General features: G+C 46.1%; 1 protein-coding gene across 4 annotated transcripts in view; it reads left to right on the top strand.

Annotated features, from left to right (window-relative positions):
- The first annotated feature begins 4,514 nt into the window (after positions 1 to 4,514).
- Positions 4,515 to 19,647, top strand: part of DGKK (diacylglycerol kinase kappa) — a 524,126-nt gene continuing 508,993 nt past the window's right edge. For 2 of the 4 annotated variants that reach the window (XM_069211875.1, XM_069211872.1), the window contains exon 1: positions 4,906 to 5,336. The gene's annotated coding sequence lies outside the window, so the exon portion shown is untranslated. Of the gene's footprint in view, positions 5,337 to 19,647 lie in introns of all 4 variants that reach the window. The other 2 variants (XM_069211876.1, XM_069211878.1) reach the window with 2 other exon arrangements.

Below are 19,647 nucleotides of genomic sequence, written 5' to 3'. Positions count from 1 at the left end.
GCGTGCTTACACAACACAGTGTGCTATTTCTAACTTGTGGTACCAGCTCACATGCCTACATATATCTCTGTGTGCACATGCAATTGAATGCGCTATTTTCTGATGTACTGCACCTTCGACAGACCCACAATATCTCAGCCCGAACATGCAACCACGCGTGCTATTCCCTGATGCACTGTACAGTCCCACAGGCACACATACACCCTAGTGTGTACACGCAACCACAGGCTCTATTTCCTGATGCAGTGTACCTTCTCACAGGGGCACATATATCCCAGTGGGTACATGCAACCACGCGTGCTATTCCCTGATGCACTGTACAGTCCCACAGGCACACATACACCCTAGTGTGTACACGCAACCACAGGCTCTATTTCCTGATGCAGTGTACCTTCTCACAGGGGCACATATATCCCAGCGGGTACATGCAACCACGCATGCTATTTCCTAATGCACTGTACAGTCCCACAGGCACACATACACCCTAGTGTGTACACGCAACCACAGGCTCTATTTCCTGATGCAGTGTACCTTCTCACAGGGGCACATATATCCCAGCGGGTACACGCAACCACAGGCTCTACTTCCTGATGCACTGTACAGTCCCACAGGCACACATACACCCTAGTGTGTACACGCAACCACAGGCTCTCTTTCCTGATGCAGTGTACCTTCTCACAGGGGCACATATATCCCAGCGGGTACATGCAACCATGCATGCTATTTCCTGATGCACTGTACAGTCCCACAGGCACACATACACCCTAGTGTGTACACACAACCACAGGCTCTCTTTCCTGATGCAGTGTACCTTCTCACAGGGGCACATATATCCCAGCCCGAACATGCAACCACGCGTGTTATTCCCTGATGCACTGTACAGTCCCACAGGCACACATACACCCTAGTGTGTACACGCAACCACAGACTCTATTTCCTGATGCAGTGTACCTTCTCACAGGGGCACATATATCCCAGCGGGTACATGCAACCATGCTTGCTATTCCCTGATGCACTGTACAGTCCCACAGGCACACATACACCGTAGTGTGTACACGCAACCACAGGCTCTCTTTCCTGATGCAGTGTACCTTCTCACAGGGGCACATATATCCCAGCGGGTACATGCAACCACGCGTGCTATTTCCTGATGCACTGTACAGTCCCACAGGCACACATACACCCTAGTGTGTACACGCAACCACAGGCTCTCTTTCCTGATGCAGTGTACCTTCTCACAGGGGCACATATATCCCAGCGGGTACATGCAACCACGCATGCTATTCCCTGATGCACTGTACAGTCCCACAGGCACACATACACCCTAGTGTGTACACGCAACCACAGGCTCTCTTTCCTGATGCAGTGTACCTTCTCACAGGGGCACATATATCCCAGCGGGTACATGCAACCATGCATGCTATTTCCTAATGCACTGTACCTTCCCACAGGCACACATACACCCTAGTGTGTACATGCAACCACAGGCTCTATTTCCTGATGCACTGTACCTTCCCACAGGCACACATACATCTCAGAGCTGCACACAATCCAAAACAGACCATGGGTAAGTTAAACACACAGCAGCAGAACTTTATAAGAAGGGGCCAGGACATTCCACTCCTGTGACACAGATAAAAATGACCTGTGCACTCTACTGATCACTAAAACATAAAACATAGCATGCTGCCAGCACGCTCTTGCAATTTACCTCCTGGTGGAGACAGTGGCTTTCAAGCGCTTGAAGGTATCACTTCGGCCGCCCCTCCAGGTCTAAGATGACCGCAGTCGAGGAGACAGGCCTAGGTCATAACACACATTATCCACGTTTGCTCGTGACCAAAAATCATTATCAACGACCCAGATGTCACTGCTGCTGGTTCACTCAGGGCAGGGGTGCATGGCCATTACCACGCAGGGCACCTTTTTGTCTCACCTACCCCATACTCTTCACAACCACACACGCATGGCTTTGCACACAATCCCAGTGCAGGGTAAGAGCGTTACAAACCTGCACTGTGGCAACTGTGAGCTGCGTAAATGAGACTGACCATATATTTCTGCTGATAAAATAGATATTCTACTAGTTCAATAAAAATAGCAACAGAAACTAAGGGACGCGATATGACACGAATAACCAGTTCCAATATTCAACTGGAATCCACTACACCAGTGGTTCCCAACCTTTTGATTTCTGTGGACCCCCAGTTTAACATTAACGGAACACAGGGACCCCCACTGAATCATCATGGGAATCCGGAGACCCCCGCCGGAGTCATTACTGGAAGCTGGGGACCTAATTTGTTAATATTTGTTAATATTTTTTAATTTTCTAGGCTCTCGCGGACCCCCTGAGAAGGCTTCGCGGACCCCCGGGGGTCCCAGGACCACAGGTTGGGAACAACTGCACTACACTGTTCTACAGAGAAATGTGTTTGAAGTCCAAAAGCACGTAGGTGTCATCTGGTGCAAGAAGATGCTGGGTCAACTTGAATAGCCAAGGAGGTTCTGGGGGTGCGAGTTCCAAATTTGGAAGATGGAGGTACATTTCCCCGTCCCCTGTAACAGTAACCGAAAAAAGTGCAAAAGCAATTTACATTTTTTGCACGGTGTTGCTCCACTCTTATGTGTTGCAGAATGCAAATGGTTCGGTGCGGCAATGCAAGCAACAAACTGATGCTTAGTTTGGGATGGGCGGGGACCCAGGAACACCTGGGAATGCCTGCACGAGCTGCCATCGGTGCAGTTCTCTCCCCCGCCCGTGACAAGACCCCCTTTGAGTACGGGAGGAAGTTGGTAAAGACAGTAAAATAAAAACGAAAACATGAAAAGCTTGCGGTAGGAGGGAAGGAGCCAAAACACGAGGCAGAGCACGAAACGTGACGCAATGCCACGAAAATGTGGCAATGCAAATATGTGGCACGGGCGGACGTCGCCGGGGAGAGCAGGCCACTGAGCAGGAGGGCGTGATGCAATAACTGCCACATCCGGTCAAGTGCCTGCCAGCCTTCCTGGTGAAACCTCAGTGGCACTGTGACATCTCTGCAGGGGAAGGGCAGGGTGACAGCGTACACGACAGCACGTGATATATATCGCAACGAAGACACGGGGGGGGGGCATGCGGGTGTGGGGGGGTCGGCAGACTGCAGTAAAAGAACGGCAGCTTGCTGCGTTGAAAAGAAACGGAAACGCTGCTGAGAAAGCGCGAAAAAGAGTGAAATCCTCGTGTGAGGGTTCAGGCAGGAAGGGCAGAATGTGTGGTTCGGTGCGGAGGTAGACAGGGGGTGACTGGGTAAGGGATGCTCTCGCGCACAAGCCACAGTCCTTCATTACACCCGCAAACTACTGCCTCTGTCCTCCTCAGCAGAACCTCAGCAGCCTACAGCCTTCATCCTCAGCAGACCCTCAGCATTCACTCTCAGTCCTCCCCAGCAAAACCTCATCAGCCCCTCGCCCTCATCCTCAGCAGACCCTCTACACGCTCCCTCCTTCATCCTCAGCAGGCCCTCAACAGAACCTCAGCAGCCTACAGCCTTCCTCCTCAGCAGACCCCCAGCATTCACTCTCAGTCCTCCCCAGCAAAACCTCATCACCCCCTCGCCCTCATCCTCGGCAGACCCTCACTCTCAGTCCTCCTCAGCAGAATCTCAGCAGCCTACAGCCTTCATCCTCAGCAGACCCTCAGCATTCACTCTCAGTCCTCCCCAGCAAAACTTCATCACCCTCTCGCCCTCATCCTCAGCAGACCCTCTACACGCTCCCTCCTTCATCCTCAGCAGGCCCTCAGCAGAACCTCAGCAGCATACAGCCTTCATCCTCAGCAGACCCTTAGCATTCACTCTCAGACCTCCTCAGAAGAACCTCAACAGCCTACAGTCTTCAACCTCAGCAGACACTTAGCATTCACTCTCAGTCCTCCCCAGCAGACCCTCAGCACCCTCTCGACTTCATCCTCAGCAGGCCCTCAGCACACTCTCTCCTTCATCCTTAGCAGACCCTCAGCATCCCCCACCTTCATCCTCAGTGGATCCTCGGCTTCCACTCAGTCCTCTGCAACAGAACCATAGCACCCTCCCGCCTTATTCATCGCTGACCCTCAACATCTTCTCCTAAGCATCCGCAGCACCGACCCACTACCCTCGCCTCCTTAGCAGACCCTCAGCACTCTTCCTCTTTACTCCTCAGCAGACCCCTACCCCCCGCACCCTACAGCCTACATCCTCAGCAGATCCTCAGCATTCACTCTCTGTTCTACCCAGCAGAGCCTCAGCACACTCCCCCCTTTATCTTCAGCAGGCATTCTATACCCTCCCTCTATCCTCCCCAGCAGCACCCGAGCACTCTTCCTCTTCCATCCTCAGCAGACCCCCATCCCACTCCCATTAGCTTCCGCAGAAGACCCTCACTACTACTACTATCCTCCTCAGCAGACCTGACCCCTCCCCTCTCCCCCAAAACCCATTAGCGCCCACTCAGTCGCCTCCCTCAGTAGGCACGCAGCACTGTACCTCTTTCCCCATCTTGAGGCCCTCGGGGCCGTCTCCCTTTCTCCCTCTTGAGACCCTCATCACACTCCCTGTCCCCCACTGCAGACCCTCAGCACACTCCATCACCCCCGGGGCAGACATCACTCACCCTCATTTCATTTCTCATCAGTACATGCATTATCTGCCTTGACCTTGCACACTGAAAAGGGGGTGGGGCAGAATCGTGCGAAAGGAGGGTGGCCGGACCTCGAGGGGGTCCCACCACCATCACTGGACGAAAGACACTTTGTTTTTTAATAATAACACCCCGGGAGCTTGCGCTGACGGTACGTTTCCCAGGCTAGGACATCTTTGGGTGTTCGCGTCCTGCATCCGGCAGGTGTGTCCTTCAGAGAGGCTTCAAGGCGCGGACACAGGCACTCAGCAGGCGCGCGCAGGAGGAAGAGCGGAGCCAGAGAGGGGACTGCGTCTGACAGCGGCACTGCTGCTGCTGGGGACGGGGCTGCAGGGCTGAGCAGTGCAGGAGGAGGGAGGGGGCTGCTGCGCTCCTGCCCGGCTGACACTCGCAGGATGCCTGATGGACTGAAAGCGCCAGGCTTCGGCAGGACCCGGGGTTAATAAGGTAAACAGGCTGCAGCAGCCCTGGGGACGAGGAGGAGGAGGCTGAGGGGACCGACAGAGCAGCCCCGGTGGATGCGCGCGGAGCCCGGGACCGCACACAGTCCCTACCTGCAAGGGACCATCGGTGTCAGAAGCCCATGGCTCTGTGCTTCCTAGTGCCATGAACGGTCGGAGGGGGAGAGCAGCGCATTCCTGTCCAGGGACGCGCAGACGGAGATTCCAAAACAGGCGAGTACAGCACCTCGAGCGCAGCAAGCAGGAAACGTGATGAAAGCAGTGCGCATCTGCCTGCGTAGAGATCCTCGCTGTCTGTGCATGCTGGATGTCAAGGTCTCTCTACCTGTTTATCCATCCATCCATCCGTCTATCGATCCATCCATCAATCCATCCTCCGTCTATCTATCTATCTATCTATCTATCTATCTATCTATCTATCTATCTATCTATCTATCTATCTATCTATCATTGGAGTCACCAGTATCATTTAAAACGCACCCACCCATGCTGTCTACTCACCCCCTTCTTATAATCTTGTAACCTGTGTGACTTTTTACATCAACCGATGTATCCTTCTGCATACCGAATTATGCATCACGCTCACCCATTCTGCACTGCGCTCCTTCACCCATGCATACCAGGTTAGCTCCCCATCAACCTGTTTGCCTGTCCATACGTTCATCCATTTGTTCATCCAGCCACCTATCCATCTATACATACATCCAGCCACCTAGAAATCCATCCATCCACCCATCCATCTATGTACCTATATAACTGTCTACATGTAAACATGGTTGTCTGTCTATTTATCTATCATGGATTGATACACGAATCTCATTCTCTGTTTAAAAAAAAACACCTGTCAGTCTATATTTACCTATGCACCCATCTACCCAGTTGCGTACTCATCTACTACAGAACTATATCCTTTTCACCCATTCTACCCTCCTCTCATCCATCTACCCAAGTCTCTCTATCTGTTCGTCCGTTCCCCCGTCCGTCTATCCATCTATTTATTCATAAGCATATGCAGCGTGCTATATTATATATATATTTCTATTTACAATATTCAGACAGAACACCTATCTATAACTATATATATCAGCCTATTAATATATAGACCCAAGGTGCAGTATTACATTTTTTTACAGTGAAACAGGAAATGTGAAAACATATTTCCCAGTTGCCTGTGAAAAGCAATATTCACATTATATTGACAGACTCCAAACCACTCTCTACAGCTTTATCATTGGAAGGGCTGCTAAGATTATGTGGCACGGAGGACCTAAATAAATGGCTGTGTTGTTAAAATTATGCGGCACGTTTTCTGGTAGCATTATTCTATTTCATTTGAGATAAAAACCAACAGTGAGTTTTCCTCACCTCTGGGCACTCCGCAGAAGTCTCTCGAGTTAGGATGGTCGAGCAACTCTCCTGGCACTGCCCATCGCCGCTGAATGTGGTTTTCTTCATCGCAAAAGCCAGAAATCAGAATTGATTTGCGATTTTCACGATCGTGAGAAAAACAATTCTACAGCCAATCACATTTGTCAAAGAACTCAAATGTGCTTGACATAGGTCGCCGGCCAATGAATCGTGACTTTACAATAGCAGAACTAGAGAATATTGTTGAACATTTCAATCCTACCAGTACTTTTTTTTAAACATACCCCAAAAACTACAGCGTGATTTATACCGAACCAACAAAAGCATGTTTCTGATTAAAATTCTACTTTTCATGCAGTTTGGCGTCAATTCACCCAGTGGGTTTCGTTGAAGGCGGGAGGACATTTCCTATGACAGCTGGAGTGGGAAAGTATTTTTTTTGGCCCCACCCACACTTAACATTTTTCCCGTGCGTGGAACTGGATGACATTTGTCATGGCAGATCTAGAATGACAATCGCCAAATTTTATGCCTGAGCTAGCAACGGAGTCAAAGGTCATAGGCAAATCCATCCATGCACCCTGCCTCCCTCCCCCCCCCCCACCCGTACATCTATCCATCCATCTATCCGTCCATCTATCCGTCCATCCATCCTGGTAACCCTTCTCTTGGGTATGAGACCGATGAGTGTGGCCCTTCCTGTCCCAAGCCTCAAGCTGCGCCGGGGCTTCAGTCATCTACTTGCGCCTGGCGCTTAGAAGTCATTTGAAAGTCATGGGACGCAAGAAGTGCATGCGTCTCTTTGGAGCTGGCCAGCTCCAGAGTGTGCGGGGCACTGTCGGGGGCTGCATGATTCATGTTCAGACTGCGAGAGGCATCAGTGCATACGGAGCCACCACTCGTGAGACTGCGCAGGGTGCGGGCTGCATGTCAATGACGTGTTTGCCTCCGTTCATACTTTAATACGGTATACCACAAACACAAGAATCCTTTGATTGCAAAGAAAATACATTACATGTCGATGTAAGGCAGAGAGGTAACAGTGTCAGCGACCTACTAAATGATGCTCAGCAACGCTTTAGAAATCCCGATCACCCATCACGTGTCATCTCTGGGTACCAGGAACATGAAACCTGTGATCCATACCTTATACAGCGATGGAATGATATCCACCCCCTCAGGCTGCAGAGCTCTCCTGGAGGCACTCGAGGTGAGCTACTGGTGTTTACACTCTGAATTCTGCAGCTCCCCGCAGTCAAAATATGCTTTTAGGACTTACTAAAAGCACTTACGTTTCTAAAAGCAGCCAGGGCGCAATCTCCTTGGAATGATATTAAAGCTAGAAACGGTAAAGAAAGGCTGCGTTATTACCTGACAGAACAAGCAGGGAATGGGCTCTGCACCCCGAGGGCTGACGTTAGCGAGCACCTTTCTATCTGGTTGGCACTGCCATAGTTTATATACGATCAACAAAGCTCGTCAAGATCATTTCATGGGATAGAATTAAAAAAACATCGTCTCTGCACAGTTCTGCAGCTCCAACAATCACCAACAATAGGCATTCTAGAACGTTGCTTTGTTTGATGATGTCACCTTGGGTTCTGTGATGTATTGTGACATCATCACTCACTGCCTGGTCCCTTTAACTCTCTGGTACATTGAACCATGACAACCTCTGTTCCGCCCAATGCCCAATCTTCCCTTTTTTCATATTTGTACACCCTCATCCCTCTCCCCACCCAGCATTTCTTTCCCCTCCATTTATCCTAAACCCCCCTCTAGATACCACCAGTCCTAAAATATTTCGGGCAGTATAACTTTCTCCAAAAGGGTCCAGGAAGTTTTATTTACTATTCTAACACCACGCCCTGAATATTTCAGTGGAATTTAAAACGTCTCAACATACTTAAAGAAAGGGTTGGAAAGTTCTAAATTAGCATTGCTGCATTGCTGGTGGATGCGGGCCAAAATGGCGCAGCAGAAGGAAAAAAAAAACCAGGAATACCCTTTAAACATTGCACTATAATCAACCCTCCAATCAGCATAATGAACACTTTTCATTGAGTCTACCTTGTATTTCACACCGTTCCAAGAAGGCAGTGCCCTCAGTGGTTGTGCTGTACTGCCTGATCGCTAGGCATGGGACATTTGTAGTGTTCTGCTTATTACCATGCCTTTGACTCGATGTAACTTACTGCCTGTTCTCCATGGCTGCGACGCCCTGTGACATATAGCCCGTTTTCCATGCCTGTGACTTTCTGTGGTGTGCAGCATGTTCTCTATGCCGGAAACTTTCCAAGTTTACTGTCTGTTTCCGTGCCTTTGTATTTTTGTGGTTCATTGCCTGTTCCCCATGCCTGTGACTATTTCTGGTGTACTGACTGTTATCCATCCCTATGACTTTCAAAATGCCTCCCACCTGTACACCTTTAAACAGTTATTTAAATGGACTTCTAATCAAATATTCAAACTGTTTGCAAACTGGAAGAATACAAACAGAATCTCTAGTGCAAAATTAAACACATAAAAAATGCTGTTCAATATGTGTTGCAAAAAGAAATTAGAATCAGTTTAATCCAAGTCATTTTTTTGAATAAGTAAAGGATGCAAGATTCTACCTCCTCTATAATTACCTAAGTGCTGCAAAAATGAACATGTTGTGATAAATATCTCCTTTCTGCTTGCCAATGTACAGCTATAAAAAGAAAGCAGAGAAAAATAAAGAAAAGCTAAATTACAGTGAGTTCTGACGTCATTTCTTTATAATAGACAGATAGTTGTGTCACAAATCGCTTATTATAAAGAAATTAGAGCCGGGATTTTATACAGGGATTGCAGAATCAAATGTTTTATAAATTAACAGTATGTCCCTCTGGGCTCATCCTCCTGGCTCCCATTGCTTAGTGCCCGTCCAGATAACCAAATGCTAGTTATATTGGTTGGCCAACATGACTGGTGGTTGAGTTGGGATACTGGGTTACCCAAAACCGTTTGCAACTAACAGCATCTAACTCCACGTGGGCCTGTATTCCAGGGGCCCATAGGGGACAATGTTTGCGTGCACCTGCTTTCTGCGTCCACTGGAATCTTTGTTATTACGGGAGAGCTGAAAATGCTTGCTGAGCATTGTCTGTAATACAGATAGCGCATGCTCAAACGTAACACAATCGCTATCCTAGAGAAGCGGTCTTTCATTTGCAAGAGTTTGTGGCCCCAAGCAAATGAGGGAAACACTTTGCCTCTGTGCCGTGACATATTAAGGATGCAGGCACGGAGGCGAAGAGGCCATCAGGAGGCACACTGACTATGCCACAAAGTGGTGGCGCACTGTCACTGCCCCCAGGAGCACCCCCCTGAAAGGAGTAAAGGAGCCCCATGGACCCTCTTGAGGTGAGTGCAGTCACTCACTGCGTATGCCTATAGCGGGATCTCAGTCCCTACTTTGAATGGAAGTCTGGTGCTGCCTGTAGGCCGCTTTCAAACAGCCACTCTTCCTTCCACTAATGCACTTCCCCCAAGGCAGGCACAAACTCACAGCATCTGTAATAGGGCGCGCTGTCCTTGTATCTGTCCGCTTCATCAAGCTAAAGGTGCGCCACAAACAGGAACAGTACATCCTTAGTGTAATACAACCCGCCCTGAAAATACAACTACCCCGATCCCCCCAACCACCCTAAAACAAAATACCCCAACCCACCCTAAAAATAGAACTACCCTGACCCCCCAACCCACTCTAAAATAAAATACCCCAACCCACCCTAAAAATAGAACTACCCTGACCCCCCAACCCACTCTAAAATAAAACTATCCTGACCCCCCACCCACCCCTAAAAACTACCCCAACACCCCCACCCACCCTGAGCCCTAAAACCTGCCCGACCCCCCCACCTACCCTAAAAACTGACCCCCACTGCAAAAATAAAAGTACCCCGCCCCTAAAAACAAATATAAACCGCCGTAAAAATAAAACTACCCCGGCCCCCCACCCGCCTTAAAAATAAAACTACCCGCCCGCCCGAAAAACAACCGACCCCACCCCCAAAAATAAAACTACCCTGCCCCTAAAAATAAAATTACCCTGACCCTGCCCCTAAAAACCAATGACCCCCACCCCCAAAAACCAAACTACCCCGATCCCCCACCCCCAAAAAACAAACTATCCCAACCTCCCCCACCCCAAGCCCTTAATCTACCCCCACCGTTAAAAACTACCCCCAACTCTGCCCCAGCCCCACTTACCTGACTGCGTCCTCTCCCAATGCTGACTCCCTTTTTCTCTGCCTTAACCATGCATGTGCGTTGTTCAGCACATGTGTGGTTAAGGCAGAGAAAAAGGGAGTCATTGTTAACGCAAGCGTGGTTCCACTTGCGTTAACACCATAGGTCATTGGTCCGGAGTCGTTGTTACGGATGTTCCCCCTATAGTTAGGTGAAATGTTCAGTAACAACGTAACATTTGAACCTAAAAAACACAGAAATTCACCAGTTACAGTTATAGCTATATCAAGTAACTACAACTTGTGCCTTAAGGTAACTATAAGTCATTCCCCCACCATATGACTTCCACGGTACCTCATGGAAGGGTTGCACAGGCTCCCAAACGAGTACTGTGTTAAATGCATTACACTTAGGGCCAGATGTAGGAAGAAAACATTTTGCGAGGTGCAAATTGCGAGTACCAGCGACTCGCAATTTGCACCTCGCAAAATGTTGTGCAGAAAGGTGTCTCAGACACCTTCTGCGACTCGCTATGGGGTCGCAAAGACCCACCTAATAAATATTTATGAGGTGGGTTGCAGTTTGCGACCCCATAGCGAGTCTAGGCACTCATGGGGATGGTGGCCTGCTGGAGACAGCAGACCACCATGTCCGTGACTGCTTTTGAACAAAGCATTTTTTTTTCTTCTATTTGCAGCCTGTTTTCCTTAAAGGAAAACGAGCTGCAAATAGAAAAAAATACCGAAACCTTTATGTTTTGGTTTTTTTCAGAGTAGGCTGTGGTCCATAGGACCACTGCCTGCTCTGAAAAACTATTTTTGTTTGCATTCACAAAGGGGAAGGGGTCCCAAGGGGACCCTTTCCCGTTTGCGAATGAGTTACCATCCACTTCAAGTGGATGGTAACTGCGAGTTGATTTGCGACCGCTTTCGCGGTCACAAATCAACTCTACATCGCGATCGCAAATAGGAAGGGCACACTCCTTCCTATTTGCGAGTCGGAAACACATTTTGCGAGTCGGTATCGACTCGCAAAATGTGTTTCTGCATCGCGTGAGGCCTTATGCGCCTCGCAAACGGCGTTTTTCACCGTTGGCGAGGCGCAAAATGCTACCTACATCTGGCCCTTAATTCTTACTTTGAGCAAAGAGCCAGGGGGTCAGGGTTTCTGTACTTTTAACTGTTAACTAATTTGAACTTTTACCTAAATTCAGGACATGGGGACCGAGTCCCTGAGTCCTGTAATGGCAGCTGCAACATTTTTGTTCAGGTTGCAGCCAGCCAATCAGATCGCTCAGCCCGGCAGGACAGGTACTGGCCTGCTAGGACAGACATGACCTATGGGTAAAAAATGTCTCTCGACCAATCAGATTACTCTATTCTTTTAATTTACAGCACTGTGGGAGTCCCACAGGACCAACCATCCACATATACCTATTTTTTGAAGCACCTTCATTTCCAACCAGCACATATGTAAAAGCAACCTCTTTCAGGAACACACCAGGCACCTCTGTAAAAGCACATTTCTCAAAAACAGATCAACAGATTTACACCAAATAATGAAAAGCACTATTCCTAAGTAAAGTTCTAACTTTCTGCCAAATTTGGTGTAATTTCCTTCAGCTGTTTTTTTCTGTATCGCATCACAAAATTTCCTGTGGAATTAACGTGGGAAATTATGTTTTGGGGCCCCCTTTTCTTGACCCCCACTTGATAACCACCCAAAGGTTTTCAGGAAAGAGCTAAGGTGGATAAACTTTTATTTTAGAAAGTTTTGGGATGATTCTTCAAACTGGGCCAAAGGTATTACCAGAACAAACAAGCATTTGCAATGCAACGGGTCTCGCATTTCTCTGAGTTAGAGCTATGAGCAGTTGTAAACTCCCAAGCAGACTTTTCTTGCCACATTAAATGGAAAAAAAGAGCGCAATCGCGCTGCTACAGTTCACCCGTAGTGAAACTTATCGGCAAAAGTGAAATTATCTACATAACCGGCAACAGTGGAATTAACTATGTAACAGGGTTGATGTCATGCAAAGCGCTCAACTTCTGCCAAGCGAGATCGCGCTGCTAAAAAAGATAAAAAGTAGTCCACAAACCGTATGGAAACAGCGAGCCTCGGGTTGGTTGAGAGACTCAACTGTACCCTGAAAGGCATGATAATGGGCATGTTAGAGGCCATGAGGCGTAAGCGGGACGTCCTCTTGCCATGCCTTCTCTTTCTTACAGGGAAGTACTGCAGAAGGGACTTAGTTTTAGCCCCTTTGAGCTGCTGTATGGGCACCCTGTGAGGGGTCCTCTGAGTCTGGTGAAGGAGGGCTTGGAGAAAGCTTCCAGTAAGCCCCCCAAGGACATGTTTAGCTACATGCTGGACTTTAGAAACCAGACTGCACGCTTCTGGAAACTCACTCCGGCAAACCTAGAAGCCAGCCAGGAGGACATAAAACAGTGGTATGACCAGAAGGCCACTCTGGTTGAGTTTCAGCCGGCCCAGAAAGTGTGGGTCATTGCCCCAGTGGAGCCTCGTGCCCTCCAAGACAAATGGAGTAGGCCTATTGAGGCGGTGGAGCACAAGAATGGTGTCCCCTATCTGTTGAACTTGCAGACTCCCAGGAACACTTTGAGGGTCCTACATGTGAACTCCCTCAAACCTCACTTTGAGAGGTCTGAACTGACTATGCTCTTGGCAACAGATGATGGAGTATAGGAGGAGAGTGAGCCTCTTCCTAACCTCCTGTCTGCCCAGGAGAAAGATGGGTCTGTAGAGGGTGTGAACCTCTCACCAACACTGACCCCGGAGCAACAGAGAGACTGTCGCCTATTGCTTAGACAGTGTGCATCCTTGTTTTCCTTGGCCCCACTCATCTGTGTACCCATGATGTGGACACTGGGGACAGTCCACCTGTGAAACACAATATTTGCAGGGTAACTCACAAGGTCAGAGCACGCATCAAGGATGAGGTTTCCAAGATGCTAGTGTTAGGGGTATTTGAGTTCTTCAGCAGTTTTTGGTTTAGCCCAGTGGTCTTGGTCCCAAAGGCTGCTGCCCCCAGTGCCACCCAGAACTTAGGTTCTACGTGCACTAACGTGGACTCAATGCCATCACTAAGACTGATGCGCATCCCAGCTGATGAGCTCATAGATTGGCTAGGAGCTGCCAAGTTCTTCAGCACGTTTGACTTAACGTCTGGGTACTGGCAGATTGCCTTAATCGATGGGGCAAGGGAGAGGTCAGCATTTTCCACCCCAGAAGGGCACTACCAGTTCTGGGTTATGCTCTTTGGGATGAAAAATGCCCCTGCCACCTTCAGGTTTTGGCTGGGCTGAAGGCTTTCAGCACCGCCCACCTGGATGACATCGCAGTGTACAGCTTCAGCTGGGAGGAACATCTGCAACACCTCTGTGAAGTGTCGTTGACGTATATATTCCAGTCGGGATTGGTTTCTGCATTGAGTATTACAGAAGGACATAAGACGGAGATATACATCCCTTGATGATTTAAAATTGATTCAATGCAGTAAAAGGATAACCAACTGACTTCTCTTATTATTTTTATGCAATTGTGGAGGATTAAGATATTGGTTATTCTCTCTTTGGTTACTATCCATCACGAGCACTTTTTTCTCACTATTTGGTTTGTCCTTTGGTTTTTGATTAATTATGAGATGGGTTGTTCTCTATGGAAAAGAAACTGAGACATGTTTTTTAATATTCATATGTAACTGAATAAAAGAGTTTTTTGCATGTTCACCTATGTTATTTATATGATATATTTATGATGTGTGTGAATGATTTTTTTGTCCTCTCAGAAGGGCACTGTTGTCTTTAATAACTGATTTCCACCCAGTCCTTTCGGATATATGGATTACCCTCTGTGGTTTATAATTACTATTAGAAAGTGGGCATTTCTTGCTTAACCATTCTGTGCCTCTGCCTGCCTGTGGAAACAGCTGGGCTGTTTGTGAATTCCCTCTGGACAGTGACACAGAGTGAGGTGGGGAGTGCTCTGCATATCCTGATGAGTCTGTTTGGCTAGAGTGGGGAGGGAGGAGCTGACACCTGCACCTGAAAGGGCTGTGCCTGTCCTCAAACAGTGCAGTCTCCAACCCCTGGTGTGCGCTTGGGGCCAGGCCTGGGCAAGGCAGGATCTTGTCAACAACAGAGACTTTCCTTTGAAGCTTGCCTATTTAAAAGGCAGGAACGGGTATATGTAGTGGACCTAAAACCCCAGAATTTTAGAACACTTCTGGATCAAGAGAAACCTCTGTCAAGGAGAAGAGCTGGAGAGCTCGAAGAGGAGTACTGCCCCTTTGCTGTGAGTGCTTTGTTGAATTGGCCTGCAGTTGCTGCTTCTGCTTTAGAGAGGACACAGACTGGACTGTGCTGTGTATTCTGCTTGTGAAGGGCTTGGACTGAGCTTGCCTTCTGTTAAGAAGTCCCAGGGACAGCAAAGACTTCACCTCCCAGCCTCTGAGTTTACTTGCTGTGGACCCTAACTCGCAAGGATGTGCCTATTCCAGTTTCTGGGCCCCTGGGAGTGAGAGCTTGTTGAAAATCAATATATTGTACCTAGGGGTCTGTGCGACTCAATTGGTGTCAGATTGTTGGGTAACGCTCCGTCACGACGCCGTGATAACACCAAATTGAAGCATTTGTGTTTCTAAGCTTTATATTCAAGTTTAATTGTTGAACATTCATAACTTTGATTGTGTATGTTAGATTTTTGACGTTTTTGTCTTGTTTTACTCAGATAAATATTGGGTATTTTTCTAAACTGGTGTTGAGTGCTTTTGTGGTGTTTTCACTGTGTTACTGTGCGTGTTGGTATAAATACTTTACACATTGCCTCTGAGATAAGCCTGACTGCTTGTGCCAAGCTACCAAGGGGGTGAGCAGGGGTTATCTGAGCTGTGTATTTCCCTTACTCTGACTAGAGTGAGGGTTAATGCTTGGACAGAGTTCAAACCACCTTCCAACCAGAGACCCCATTTCAAACAATATTTAAGACATTATATTTATGCACCACAACATTTTTCTACTTGGAAATCTGACACTCAACCCTTACAACTATCAGCTCCTAGTAATTGCCACCAAATCTACGGTATACCAATGGTTAACAGCAGTGCTCTCCACCTGAAGACTACTGAATTTCTGTTAAAAGGTACATAATCCATGTCAAGTGCCAATCAGTAACTCAATCCATGAATCTTTGCTGAATTCCACAGGTTGAATTCTGAATTGCTATAGTAATGTGTCAAGCCCTCAGTGTCCTTAAAAGTGTAGATGCATCAAATAGATTCCATCCTCTCCATCCAAACAATCAAAGTATCACCTGTTGGAAGCAAATGATGCCACTCATCAGGGCTGCAATTAGGGTTTAACGCATCCTAACCGCTGCTTGCTGCTCTACCTCAGATGTTCACCATTCTCCATCCTATTTATCTGCTACTAAAGGCTGTTGATAGAGATCTGTGCGTAGATCTTCTTGTCCTTCCCACAGTCTATTGCGTTCCCTCTTAGATCTACCACACTCCATCTCTCACTGGGCTCTCTTTCTGGTCATGTTACTCTTTGTGACGGTCTACCTGTTCAGTGATCTTCCTATCGTGCCACATACCTACCTATTGACATATCTGCTGCTCATTGCAGAGCTTAATTTCAGGCAGTGTTTGCAGGTGCTTGGTTCAGGAACTTTATTATCAACAGGGCACTTATGACAGTCCACCATATGGTGGCGCTATTAGTCTATTTGGGACGTGACCACATCAGCAGAGAGCTTAACAATTCAATATACATTAAAAATGAATAAGATCAGCATGTCCAGGTCATTCTTCCGGCTTTGGATGGCCCGGAATAATCAAAACATCACACTTGTGTCAGAGTGATGGTTAGTAATTGTGTTGATACAGGTATTTGGCAGTGCTAGCAGGGGCAATGGGGGTTACAAGTTTCAGTGGCCTATTGAGAAATACCTTGGGCCCTAGCACTTACGTTTCTGACCAACTAAGCACTGGTTCATTCAAGTTCCAGCTCACCCATATGCATCTGGTCCTTTCCAATTCTTCAGCACCCCAAGACCTGAATGTGACCTATCATGGATAGAAGGAACTAAAGCCTCACTGCCATAAATGGTATGGAAAAGGTGATGAATAATCAGGTTTTCGCACCATGTCATGCAAAGTCATCTGGCGTTTGGCTTGTGCCAACTTCTCCGCACAAAAGATATATTTTGTGGAAAAAAGTTGATTATTGCTGACATTTTCTTCTCATCAGCCCTCATGTGAACACCTAGTAAATCTATGCGTATGTGTGCTATCCCAAGGCTATATGATAGACATGATTGAAAAGGGGAGGTCAATAGTTTTCAACAAGCAAGGGCCTTGATGAACCTCAATGCCTGATTTTGCTATGCAAAGGGCTTACCATATAATAATCAGTGCTACAAGTACACTAAAACAAATTTATCCAAGCTCAGTTACCCACAATTTTCAAAAGCTGGTAATTTAAAGGTCGAATCTTGGATAGGGAATTATTCCTGATCATGAATGCGAAGGGTGCATAACAGGATTGGTACAGCACAAATACCTCTAGGATTGTCTGCACAGCCTGATCTAGTCGGTAGTGCAACCCTATTTTGCATGAAATCTTAGTGCCATATGAAATCCGACACTGATTATCAGCAAGTGGAATATCGTGTGATGTTCTTGCACCTAGCTCTTGTAATTTCCATGAAATGACAGATTGATCACAGCTTTCCCTCGGGTGGGTGTCATCCTGTAGAAGGTGTACCTCAAGTAGAAATGCCACACAAAACCCCACTCCCCCAACTCTTGTGTCATGATATATCGTGTAGGGTCGCATTAAAAATGCGAGAGCATGGCAAATGTCGTCACTGGTATGCAGATTGTTACTGGTCGCACATTGAAGTGCTGCATATCTTCAAAAGCCTGTGCTGTATTTGATTTTCAGTAAATCTGGGTCTTGGTATATTGTACTGATATAGAAATGGTTAAAAACATGCAGCAAAGTCATGCTCAACAATATAGTGCTAAGGATGTTCTTAGAATAGCATGTAAATATAGCAGTTAGGATATTCTTAGTATAATATTGGTAAGGATGTTCCTACTATACCACAGTATAGCATGGAAGTATAGTGGTAAGGATGTTCTTAGTATAATATTCAAGTACAGTGGTAAGGATGTTCTTAGAATAGCATGTAAATATAGCAGTTAGGATATTCTTAGTATAATATTGGTAAGGATGTTCCCAGTATACCACAGTATAGCATGGAAGTATAGTGGTAAGGATGTTCTTAGTATAATATTCAAGTACAGTGGTAAGGATGTTCTTAGAATAGCATGTAAATATATCAGTAGGATGTTCTTAGTATAATATTTAAACACAGAGGTAAGGATGTTCTTGGTATAGCACAGTATAGCATGGAAGTATAGCGGTAGGATGATCTTAGTATAAAATGTAAGAATAGCGCAAAGGATGTTCTTAGAACAGCATGTCAATATAGAGATTAGAATGTTCTTAGAATAATATTTAAGTATAGCAGTAAGGATGTTCTTAGTATAATATTTAAGCCTAGCTGTAAGGATGTGTTTAGTATAATATTTAGGTACAGCGGCAAGGATAAACAGTATATTATTCAAGTACAGCAGTAACGCTGTTCTTAGTATAGAACACTATAGCGTGTAATTATAGCAGTAAGGATGTTCTTAGTATAGCATAGAATAGCATGTAAGTTTAGCTGCTGGTTGTTCTTAGTATAATATTTAAGTACAGAGGTAAGGATATTCTTAGAATAGCTGTAAATATAGCGGTTAGGGTATTCTCAATTTAATACGTAAGAATAGCGTTAAGGATGTTCTAAGTATAATATTTGAGCACTGAGGTATGGATATTCTTAGTATAGCACATTATAGCGTGTACATATAGCACCAGAATGTTTTAAGTATAATATTTAAGTACAGTGGTAAGGATGTTCTCAGTATAGCGATGTATAGAGTGTAAGTATAGCGGTAAGAATGTTATTAATACAATATTTAAGTATAGCCCCAAGGATGCTCTTAGAATGGGGTGTAAGTATAGCATTGGTGATGTTCTTAATGTAGCAAAGTATGGTGTATAAGTATAGCGATAACGTTACTCTTAGTATACTATTTGTGCATAGCACTAAGGAACTCATGATCAATAATACAACGTTATATTAGGGGGTACATGAGCAAACTTCATGCAGCCTTAGAATGTCAATCATTACTGTTGATATCAAACTTGCTATCACATCATAAAGAAGAGTGATTAACAGTTCAAAATGAATCTTGCAACAATACAGGAGACAAAAAGAGCTCAAATGGTAGGCTGCATGCTATCTTGTGTGGAAGCTTTTCTCGTGTGAAAGTGACTGCTTTTGACATCATAGGTGATAGCACTCATAATGAAACGTATGCTGAGTTAAAGGTGTTGAGTCACTTTGCCTTTCCTAACATTTGAGTTTTAATATGAAAAATTAATAATGTGATAAGGAAATTCTTAGAATAGTGCTAAGGATTATCTTAGCATAGTGTTTAAGTATTGCAAGAAGGATGTCCTCAGAATAGAGTATAAGGGAAGTGGTAAGTATGTTCTTAGAATAGTATTTATGTATAGCGATAAGGATGCTCTTATAATAGCTTGTAAGTATACTGGATTGATGTTCTTACAATAATATTTGAGTATAGCAGTAAGGATGTTCTCAACATAACACAGCATAGCATGTAAGAATAGCAGTAAGGATATTCTCAGTATACCACAGTATTGCCAGCAAGTATATTAATAAGGATATTCTCATGATAGTATTTAGACAAAGCAGTAAGGATGTTCTTATGATAGCATGTAAGTAAAGCAGTAGGATAGTCTAAGAATAAGACTTGAGTATAACAGTAATTATGTCC

Source organism: Pleurodeles waltl, chromosome 10 (genome assembly GCF_031143425.1).
Source record: "Pleurodeles waltl isolate 20211129_DDA chromosome 10, aPleWal1.hap1.20221129, whole genome shotgun sequence".
Lineage (NCBI taxonomy): Eukaryota > Metazoa > Chordata > Amphibia > Caudata > Salamandridae > Pleurodeles > Pleurodeles waltl.
Note: the sequence above shows the minus strand (reverse complement) of the source record. Positions and strands in the feature narration are given on the sequence as shown.